Below are 11,862 nucleotides of genomic sequence, written 5' to 3'. Positions count from 1 at the left end.
CGCTGAGTCCGATTCGCATCTGATCTTCGAAATACCACGGTCCCTACACTTCAGTATGGCTTCACGCAGGGCAAGGCCTTCTGCCGCTAAGGGTGACGAAACATGCCGGGAAGCCCTAGAGTATGAAGCTACTTCTCGGGAGCTAAGGAGCCTAATGCTACTCCAGTAGGAGGTAAGGCTTTTCTCGAGCATAGATCACTCCAAATGATTTTTAGCTCTAAATCTAGAGATCCACTGATGTCAATTGCAGGGAGCACAGGAACAGAGTTCCATACCTGTTTAGCAAACCCACAGTGAAGGAACAGATGATCTATAGATTCAGGTAAATTGCATCTTTTACACAATCCATCTACTTGAATATGTCTTGACAGCAGAGCTTCTCCCACTGGGATAGCTTCATGAAACGTCTTCCAGACGAAAAGTTTAATCTTCGGCAGCGTTTGGAGTTTCCAGACATTCTTTTTCCAGTCAAATCTTTGTTCGGTCTGTAGTTGGCCGACTTCAGCCGCACGCTTGTACAGAGCAGCAGCATACCCTGACTTTGTAGTGAAGTCTCCGGATTCTGTGTTCAGCCATATTAGCTTGTCTAGGGCTCTGGTTATGCTTGGTTTTATTGCTAGGATCCTGTCCTCCTCAAACGGTAGTATCTGTCTAATCTTTTCCAGGTCCCAGTCATACCCATTTGGTAGGAATAGGTCTGATACCGTTGTGCTGAGGAGTTCTTCCGGTGCAGGTCCCATAGGTCTGACCTGCTCGGTACAGTCAAGCCACGCCTTCTCCCAAATGTTTATGCTTAATCCATTACCCACTTCCCAGCCGGAGTTGTTGAGAATGATGTCTCGCCCTACCAATATTCCTCTCCAGCCGTGGGAGATGGCACTTTTTGCGGAGACAGTAAGAAAGTCTTCGGTTAGGCAGTATTTGCCAATGAGAGTTCTTCCTAGCAGGCTGTCCTGGTTGTTGATGATCCACCAGCTGAGCTTAGCTAGATAGGCTTCATTGAAGCTTTGAATGTCTCTAAACTCGAGTCCTCCTTGATCTTTTGGGCGTGTAAGCGTTGACCAGGCTATCCAAGCCATCTTCTTACTGCCGCTGTCATTATCCCACCAGAAACGCGTCAAGGCTGTTTGAATTCTTTGGCATAGAGATACCGGAAGCAGGAAGCATGACATCGTGTGGGATGGGATCGGGGAGAGTACACTTTTTAGCATAGTCGTTTTCCCGGCTGTGGATAGGAAGCGTTTTGACCATCCTTTTGCTTTTTGAGTGATCCTATCCACTATAGATGAGAAGAGGTCTCGCTTCTTTCTACCAAACAATTCCGGGAGTTCAAGATATTTGCCAACTCCTCCTTCATTTTCAATCATGAGAATCGTCTTTGCAGCATTCTTTAGGGTCGTCGGAGTTCTGCGAGAGAAGGTTATGGATGATTTTGAGACATTAATGGACTGACCAGATGCTGAATCATAGCGCTTAAGGATTCGGCTGAGAGTTTCACTACTGTCCTTGCTTGCTCTAAGGAAGAACATTGTGTCATCCGCGAAGAGAAGGTGGTTTAGTCGAGGACACCCCCGAGCTACCCGGACCTCTTTAAAAGATCCTTCTTCTTGTGCTTTGTTACAAAGACCCGAGAGAACCTCACTACACAATATCAATATGTATGGTGAGAGGGGATCTCCTTGGCGGATACCTCTACTCGGTGTGACTCTTCCTCTAGGCGAGCCGTTAATGAGGAAGGAGTATGTAACGGTGGAGACACACTGCATAATCCAGTTGATCACCTTTTGCTGAAAACCCAGCCGTCGCAGCACTAGTTGGATGAAATCCCACTCCAATCTGTCATAGGCTTTGCTCATATCGGTTTTCACCGCTATAGAGCATCTTTTCTGTGCGTCAGATGTTTTGAGGTAATGAAGAACCTCGTGGGTGATAAGAACATTATCCGATATTGCTCGCCCCGGAACGAACGCAGATTGCGTTTCTGAGATGATGTCCGACAAGAGAGGTTGCAGTCTTTTCGTCAAGATCTTCGAGATGATCTTATAATAAACGTTACACAACGCTATGGGTCGGTAGTCAGCAACCATCTTTGGGCTAGTAACCTTGGGAATAAGGCAGACATGTGTTTCGTTTATACGGTCGGGCAATCTGTCCGAGATAAAGAAATCTTGGATCTCTTTTACAATGTCCCCGCCTATGTTTTCCCAGTTTGTGTGGTAGAAACCAGCTGAGAAGCCATCAGGTCTGGGGGCTTTATCCGCATGGATAGAGAACAACGCTTGTTTGACTTCGATGGAAGTGGGGATGAGTGTCAGCTGCTCTTTTGTGTCTGCAGATATCATCGGTGATAATGCATAGCTGACTGTTTCTTCTCTATCACCCTCCATCGAAGAGAAAAGGTTTTGGAAGTAGTTCACTATGACCTTTCCGATCAGTTCTTCTTGGTACATTGGTGTTCCTTCCGGGTCTTCAATGACTGAGATGGCGTTTCTTCGCTTTCGGTTCTTGGATACTGCATGGAAATATCCAGAATTCCTATCTCCTAGGCTTAGCCATAGAACTCGGCTTCTTTGTCTCCAATACTCTTCTTCGGAAGCATATGTTGCATTGAGTTCATTCTCACTTTAGAAATCAGTTATGTGTCATTTACCGGGTCTGTAAGCGCCACTTCGAGCTCTGCCTTCTTTTCCTCAATACGTTTTCTGCTATTGAGGAAGCATTGTTTACTCCATTGGATCAAGGCTGATCTAACAATAGCAATCTTCCCATGTATCGTTTTATCGGTGGCATTCTTCCACGCTTGCTTGACAACTTCTTTTGCCTCAGGACTGTCTTTCAGTCGTCTATTGTAGCGGAATAGGCCGCGTCTCTTCTTCCTGTTAGGTTCAAACATAGAGAACATCGGGCGATGATCGGAACCCTCATATGATAAGTATTGGGAGCATGAAGTTGGAAACAGTTCCACCCACTCACTGTTGGCCATTGCCCTGTCCAATCTACATCTCACGAGGTAATCTTCTCTCTTTCCGCGCCATGATAGGAAATCTCCAGTGTAAGGCAGGTATAAGTCTCCTTCTGTGAAAGACCCTTCTGTGCGTTCCGGGCCACCTGACTTCTCCGCGTTGTTGAGCAAATCGTTGAAATCTCCGGTTAAGAACCAAGGAAGTTCACGGGAGTCATTGACAGAGATTAAGTGCTCCCAAAGTTTCTTTCTTTCTGTTTTATCCGTATTTCCGTACACAAAAGAGGTATACAACTTTTTTCCTTCATAAATGATGCAGGTATCAATACAATTTGCAGAAGCATTTAGGATTTGAAGATTTATTTCTTGTTTCCAAAGAAGGATTAACCCTCCTGCTCCATGGCCAACTGGTGAAACTAAGAATTTATTCTCATACTGCAATTGCTCCGTCTTCTTGATAACAAACTCATCGGGATTTTTGGTTTCCATAAGAAAGATGATGCCAGGAGAGAACTCTTTCTTCATCTCCTTTAGGCGACAAACTGTCCGGGGATTCTCCAACCCCTGACAGTTCCAGCTTATTATTTTTAAGGACCGGGAGTGGAATGGATCCGAAAATCCATCCTCTTCCTAGCTGTAGTTGGAATCATGTTGCAGATAGGTCGGATTTCTGAGCTCGTTGTGGATGAGGCCCGCTCCCCACCACGTGAAGGTCCCGCCTTAGTTTTCTTTTTTGCGGTAGCAGCTGTCGTAGTAGATGCTTTGCGTCTGACTGGTGAAGGTTTTAGTTGAGGGACTCTCCTCCTTTTTGGGACCTCCTCCACACATCGTGGTTGGTTCTCTGTATTCTTCTTTTTTCCCGGAGGACGCCCTGGTTTTCTCCTTTCATTATTTGGGGCCTCTGTTTCTACCACAGCCGATGGTGGTAGCGGTCCTAGTCGTAAGGTTGCTGGGAGACGTTCCTCGCTACTCATGTTCTGTGTTGATTGATCCTAGATCATCTTGCAGGACCAGTAGGGGATTAGGTGGGGGTCCCAGTCTGTGGGTTGCAGGCACCCTCTCATGATTACTTGAGGCTGAGGTGACTCTGTCTTACCCAACAGTGGATGTTTGTATCAGTCCCATACCGCTTAGTCTCTGAGAAACCGGAATTCTTTCCGGTGTGGCTGTGTTCTGAAGCGTGTGTTGAGTCTCAAGTTGGGGAGTTAGGGAAGCTCTCACCATTTGGATTGCTGTTTCTTCCATATCCCCTTGTTCCTCTGCATGTCGCATTCTTTCTTTGCGCTTTCAGTCGGGTCAGCTGTTTTCGTGTATTGTAGCATGACATTTCTCAGCTCTCCCATGGCTTCATTAAAAGCCGCTTGTGGTATCGAAGGGTGAACATCATCATGAGGAGTCCCTCCTGAAGGGTTAATATGGTTGGTTTTTGACGCACTGGAATCTAAAAGCCTTGTCTCAGTGATTCTCTTTGGCAATTCCCGATAATAGCTTCTGCCTGGGGGTCCAGGGGGGTATCGGAGGGGGGTATCGGTGGCTGACTTGTTCTCGCATTGGACGGGAGGGTCTTTCATAGTCTTGTCTTGTACGTTCTCTGACTTGGTAGGACCTGCGGTGGAGGCTTCTCTCCTGCCAGCTCATAGATTGAGATTTATAAGCTCTGTGCTGAGAGCTTTCTCTAGCTTCTTTTGGAGGTCTCTTTTCTCTGAGCCGTTCATTGTTGGACGCTGAGAATTGGAAGGCCTCATGGCTTATGTTTTGTCCGTCTCGTGGAGCCCTCATTTCAGATACTGAGACTGAGTTGGCTTGTTTTCCTTTTATGGACCCCGCTCCCTGAGATGAGGTGATGTTGGTTCTGTCGTTGGCTTCTTCTTGTGCCGCTTTCAGCGCTTTTGCTTCAGCTCTGGCTACCAAGCACTCCTTGATCTCGTGGTCCAGTCGAAGGCATTTCCTACAATGTTTGTCTAGTCGTTCATACACCAGAGTGGTATAAACTTCATCTCCATTAGGCAACTCTACAACTAATTCTTTTATCAGGGGGAGGAGCCCATCGATGTGTACACGCAATCGCGCATTCAGAGTTGTTATCTCAGCTTTTTCATAGGTGCCTATGTCCTGGCCGATGCATTTGATAGTCTCCTCTGTCCAGAGGTGCACATGAAGCCCTTGGACTTTGATCCATAATGGAATGAGGGACGAAAAGGAGGGGGAGACTGTCGGTTCCCAGCGTTGCAAGATAATCATCCATCTGGCATAGTGGTAGGGGCGTTGTTCAAGTACCGCCAAGAGGTCTGACTCAAGCTCAAATTGGAATTGGAATAGGCCATTTCCGAGGTCAGACCCTACTGGTTTAAATTATGTTTTCCAATGTTATGTAAAGAACGGAATCAATGACCACACCTTTTGGACTGATTTGTTTGTCACTCGTTCTATAAGAGTCAGGGAGTGTTTACAGAGCAGATCATAGGTATCAGGTTCTGGAGCCTTTACGCGAGCTGCTCGAAGAGGTTGGTGAGGCCCTAGGTCGATTCCTTTCCCTTTCTCTGATGAAGAAATTCTTTTGTGGGCCATGCTTATACTATCACTTAAGGGATTCCCTTTGGTTCAGCTAGAAGCTTATAGTAGAACAAAAAGGGAGATTCGAAAGTTGTAGGGTGTTGTTTTTGTGATGGATGAAGTTGCGTGAGAGGAGGTGGCTAAACAAGTGAAACAGAGCAGAACAGACCAGGAATCCCCAGTAAAGTTCCAGGTTGAGGTCAACCTTTGAGCAAAAAGTCACTGTTCAGTTTCTCCTTCTTCATCTGGTTTCCGGATGCAGAAGATGTGAGATCCATTGGAAACCTTAGAACTTCAATACACGGCCATCAGTGGAGAAGGTTGTGGTGTGTGGCGGTCCCTCCGACCATCGTCGGGGGAAGAACCCGATGGATATTCCGGCAAGGCTTCTGATGTGCCGCAGTCCACAGATCATTACATGGAACCAGCTCAGCATGGAGTTCAGGACGTTCTGAACATTTCAACCGAGGTTCATGTTTTTCACCGTACCAGACTTGACTTGGATCATGCCAGACTTGAGAAAGATCATGAGGTTTCACAAAATGATCGAGACTTCTCTCTTTTGGCTCGATTGGCTCATACTGCACGTACCGACGACCGTACTGATGGACTGATCGACCCTTTTGATCAGTTCATGCACTTTAATCAGCCAAATCTCACTAAGCCAAGGATCTTTCACCTTTCTGAAGACATAGGACGCACTTGGTCCAGTCTGGTTCATGATCCGGACATGGTGGTTCATACGGACAGTCCCACATCTGTCGTTCTCCTTACCGCGGTTCATGCTTCAGGATACAACGAATCTGGACAGAAGCCGAACAGTCACTTTGTCTAGTCTTCTCTCTTTATTTCCGTGTATTGACTAGATCTAGATCTAGATCTACTTTTCTATTTAATTCCTAGATCTCCAAAACTCTATAAGTATGAAACTTTTTCTTTTTAATAAAATCGATTTTGTCTAAAGCTTTTGAGTTAAACTCTTTGTTCTTCGTTTAAGAACTTGTCTTGTTTCTTGGTGAGTCATATCCAAGTAAACACTTCCTCAAATCGTTGGCCTTGTGAGTCATATCAAGCAATGATGAGAGATCCTTCACTTGGTGGTCTTGTGAGTCATATCAAGCACCATTTGGAGTCGGGAATATCGAAGGCCTTTCCGCAACCTTCGTGCGACCCTTCAATCCATTCAGTTCTCCATCCGGAGTTCATATCCAAATCTGATCCATTCGAGTGAGCCGATCTTAGGGTCCTTCAGCTTCAAAGGGACCAGAGGATAATCCCAAACGGGACAAGATTTTGAAAATTCTGAGAAGGAACCAGCGGTTAAAACTCAGTAACGGAAAGGGAAGCTTTAGGACTAGCGGTTAACAACTTTCCTTGATAGTGGTGCCTGGGAGAGAAAAAGCACTTTTGATTTATATTTGCTAGTTAGTTGTTAAATCTATATATAAGAACATTTATTATTCACACTTAATAAGTGTATAAGCTAATGTGTATGAAGAAAAACATATTCATATTATTTTAATGAGTGAAAGAACCTTACATTAGCTTCAGATGCTGGATTTACATTTCCGTTTACCGCGAATGATCCACCAAGAAGAACAATTTGTCCCACATTTTTTGAAAACTCAGGGTCAAGCTGAACAGCCTGCATATCAAGGTAATAAAAAAACTTCAATAAGACAGTGAGATAGACATAAGTAAGAGCCAAAAACAAAGAGCATGAGAAAATCTCAAGTCTGACCAGAGCGATGTTTGTGAGAGGTCCCAAAGCAACAACAGTGATTTCACCAGGGTGAAGCTTAGCTTGTTCAACTAAGAACTCAGGTGCAGATTTCTCAATTGGCTGTCCTTCAGGTGGAGGGAAGTTTTGGTTTCCTAGCCCATCTTCCCCATGAACGAAGTAAGCAACTCAAAGTTTTGTGCCGTTCTAAAGACAACAACAAGTTATCAAAGTGTTAAGGCACAGAGATATGATAAGTGTTAAGCTCAAATCAAAATGAGAAAGTGATTAAAACAAACATTAAAACACATTGAAGCATCCATCTTTGTCACAATAAACATATAAAGGTCACAGAGCAGAGATATACCAGGATAGTTTTATGTGTTCCTTCAGCTACAGGAATGTCCGTCCGACCAGCAACCTCCAACTAGTAGTAGATCCACACGAAAATAAAAAGATGATTTGATTTCATAATGAGATCTATAAAGAAGAAAGTGTAGAGATTATTAGGATACCAAATGCAAGGCGTTACGAGTGGCGAGAGTGGTGTAAACGTTCCCATAGATAGTAGTGAGACCAATGACATCAACTTCCGGTGATTTCAAAGCCACGAATATCGCCATTGCATCATCTACACATAATCATCAAAAACCAAGTGAGAAGAAAGAAACACATGCAAGCTCTCTTCATTAAAGCAGTTAGTAAACTCAAAACATAAAAAGAACTCATGGATCTATCTCAGATCTTCAAGTTTCTTGAATCAGTAAACTCTGTAGTTATAAGCAGAGGATCAGCACAAAGATCCAAAAGACAGAGACTTTATACATGAATCGAATCCAGTAAAGAAGGGAGAAAGATATACCGATTCCAGGATCAGTATCGATGATAATCTTCTTGCGATCTCCCATGGCCATCGTACTTTGAGGGACCCAAAATGCAAAGAAAGGTAGAATCTTTACTTTCTTATTCCTCCTGGTTCGTACAAGCAAGAGAGAGAGAGAGAGAGAGAGAGAGTCTTTTTTAGGAACGCAAAAAGAAGAAGAATGAAGCAAAAAGGTTGTTTCTTTTTTTAAGTAAATGCAATCGTGGCTTTGTTGTCACCTTTTTGGATGCTTCTTCTCGGCTTCTATTGAAAAAACGAATTTTATTCAATCACGTTTATCATTTTTGTTCCAGTTTAGTTTTTTCCATATTTTTTCTTCCTAGCAACAAGCAACTCCAGTTTCAGACAAGATCCCGACTGCAGATAGTTCCTGTCTGAAAGGTTTTTTCGAAAGAAACAAAGCATTTCGGTTCGGTCTAAATTTTACCACCCAGGTTTAATTGACATTTCGGTTCAGTCTAACTTTTACCACCCAGGTTTAATTGACATTTCGGTTAGGGATAAGTAGGCTCTCCATTTGTTTTACATTTTGTAAGGGCTGATGTTTAATTGACATTGATGCTCCATACTCGGCACTTGCAATATTGGACGACTAGGACCATTTCCAATGGTTCCTCAATTCTGAGAGAAAACATAGAAAATGAAAGAAAACGTGTTTGAGTGGTAACATTTCCTTAAAACTGAGGGAACATTATTCACAAGCTCAATTTAGTGTTAGATTTTTTTCATTTATAAACTCGCCTTTAATTTAGGGGGATGTATTCAACTGAGAGTTTCAGGTGATTTGTATTAAAATGACAAATCTACTGTTATTGAAACATGAATTTTAAAAACTCATTTAAAATCCACTGTTATTGAATTTGACATTTCTTAAAGTACTCTGAAATCCACTGTTATTGAAAATATTTTAAGTTGTGAAGTTTTAAAGTTTTCAGGTGATTTTAGGGTGTTTGGGTATGATTTCTTAGTTAAAAAAATTAAAACTCAAATCCCATAGTTTTAGGTGATATTCTAGAGTAGTTTAACAAAAGTCACTTAAATCTCTGCAACTTATTGAAATCATCTAAAACCCCATTAAAAATCAAATCACATCGAATGTTAAATTGAATACATCCCCCTTAGTGTTAGATTTTTTTCATTTATAAACTCGCCTTTCATTTTTTATATAATTTTGTTTTGTGCCTAAAATATTCAATATTTGTGTTTTATGCTTTAACAAAATTGTTAATATTTTCATAATACAATTATAAGTTTATATAAATAATTTTCTATTTAAAGATATAGTTAAAATAAAAATATTTTGGATAAATTTATAAGTTTCAACTAGGGCTGAGCAAATAAACCGAACCCGAAAACCCGAACCGAACCCGATCCGATAAAAATGAATCCGAACCGATCCGAACCCGGCATAAATACCGAATGGATCTTGTTTTATGGTATTTCGGGTTATAGATATTATCCGAACCGAACCCGAACCTAAATGGATATCCGATAGAACCCGAAACATTCAAAATTTCCAAAAATAACTTGTACCAAACATGACCTCAATTCCTAATATGTATTCAAAATCTATCGAACATCTAAAATAATTATCTATTATATGAAGGTTGATGGTTGAAGGTGGCGGTTGAATAAGTTTTTAGATTTTGGTTTTGTTTTCATTGAAAAATGTTTTTTATTTCATGAGAATTTGGTTTTCGTTTTATGCATTCATTTATTTGGTTTTCTTTCGATCAATAACTATGTTTACCTTTCACTTGATTTTGAATGATCACATTTGATGTTCCTTTCTTTTTTTTGAACCGATTTTATTTATGTTTTGGTTACAAAATATGTACAAATCAAGTATTTTAAAACCAAAGAACCGATTTTACTTACTTTTTGGTTACAAAGTAGATATAAATCAGGTACATTTGAACCGAAGAACCAGTTGGGACCCGAACCCGAAAGTACATCGGGTTGTACCGGTTTTTTGAAGATTTACTAACCCCGACCCAACCCCGATAGAACCCGAACCGGTCCCGAACCGAATTTTCATATAACCCGTATGTAACTAATTTTGATAAACCCGATAAACCGAAACCCGATTGGACTAAACCGAAACCCGATTGGGACCCCGAATGCTCAGGCTTAGTTTCAACAAGCATTATTAGATTTAATAAGAAATATTAATAACATAATATACTTAAAATTATATTTTTGAGGGAAAGAAATAAAAGGCAACATTTTTTTTTTTTTTTGATAACTCTGGTATCTGGGCAGCCACATTCCCAACTATCCCCCATATGGGGTCCAACGCCCCAACGGAAAGGATGTTAAATTCGCTGTGGCCGGGGCTCGAAGTCGTGATGGCGGGCACCTCAGCCAAGGTTTCTTTACCACCAGACCACGAGGCCCGGTTAAAAAAAAAAAGGCACCATTAGAATAAAATAAAACTCATTTTGAAGAGAAAAAGATGTTAACCATTCGAGACTCTCTAACATATTTCATGTTTTTCAATCTTTCTTCCATATGTTTTCTCCATTATTCACACTGATTTTTTTAGCATTTATTTTCACTCTAATTTTTTTCATAATTCAACATTTCAAGAATCATCACGCTCATTGTGTTTACCATGTAACATAGAACATGTTAAGAAATCCGAAAATGAGTTCTCATACCTTTTATTAGAATAAATTTTCTCATTTATCTTACTCCTTCAAATATAAACTCAACAATCAACACCTTTTTCTTTTTTCTTAGATATCTCTTTCTCCACGATGCTCTCTGCTTGTTTTATGTTCTTAGATAACGTTGAATGCCCCTCCCCGAGTATTCATTCTACTATTTTTTATTTTTTAATGATCTTCATCTCGATCCCTATTTAAGGAGAGTGTCTTCCTACATAGCTATAAATCCTAAACTCAGACACAATGGCAAGCTCCAGAATTTGCCAATGATTAGTAAATTTTAAATCAATTCTCCTTTGAAAATTTAAAAGGTTAAATATGTCTAGACCCTCCTTTTTGGTCAACTAATACATCTAAATCAATCCTTTTATGTTTTGAATTTTGAAATTAAATGGTTCTCCCATTCCGTTATTTATTATTTTTTTGGTATTTATGGATTATATTATTTTATATTCTTTTTCGATTAATGTACTTAAAAAAAATGTTGCAGTCGTTTTGTGAAGAATCTTGCGAAACATGTAAGCAACTAGTAAGACACCATCTTGATTCCTTTGATCTGTATCAATTATTTTGTTTGTTGTAGGAAGTCTTAAAAGCTTGAGCCATGAAATAAAATTATAAGTTTCTTGAGTCATTCTGGATTGTAAGGGTTTCACAGAGAATCCTTGTTCAATTTAACTATGATTTCAGAAATTGTATCGTAATGTATGGAAGAAAAATATTTATTTGCATGCATGATAAACTCTAAATATAATAGTTCTTAAAATATTTATTTGCATGCATGATAAACTTTAAATAGACGTTTATTAAAATATTAGCAAAAGTTCTTTCTTTTTGCAAAAAAATATTAGCAAAAGTTGAGCAATTTTCATGTGTAAATACAACATTTCTGACTCTAACATATATTATATGAGTAATATTCATGTGTGGTAAATAACATGTTATTAAATGGTTATGCAATACTTAACTGGATGAATTAATATATAAAAATTTAGTAATGCATGAATATGTATGTTTGTGTGATAAATAATTAGTTAATGCATTTTGAAGGAAGTGTCTTTCCATGCATACCATG

The 11,862-nt window shown here is 40.5% G+C and overlaps 1 pseudogene; it reads right to left on the bottom strand.

Annotated features, from left to right (window-relative positions):
* Window positions 1–128: 128 nt before the first annotated feature.
* LOC106320993 lies at window positions 129–8,253 on the bottom strand (annotated as a pseudogene).
* Window positions 8,254–11,862: the final 3,609 nt, after the last annotated feature.

This window comes from Brassica oleracea, unplaced genomic scaffold (genome assembly GCF_000695525.1).
Source record: "Brassica oleracea var. oleracea cultivar TO1000 unplaced genomic scaffold, BOL UnpScaffold01166, whole genome shotgun sequence".
In the NCBI taxonomy this organism is placed as follows: Eukaryota; Viridiplantae; Streptophyta; class Magnoliopsida; order Brassicales; family Brassicaceae; genus Brassica; species Brassica oleracea.
The sequence above is the reverse complement of the archived record's forward strand: the minus strand, read 5'-3'. Positions and strand labels throughout refer to the sequence as shown.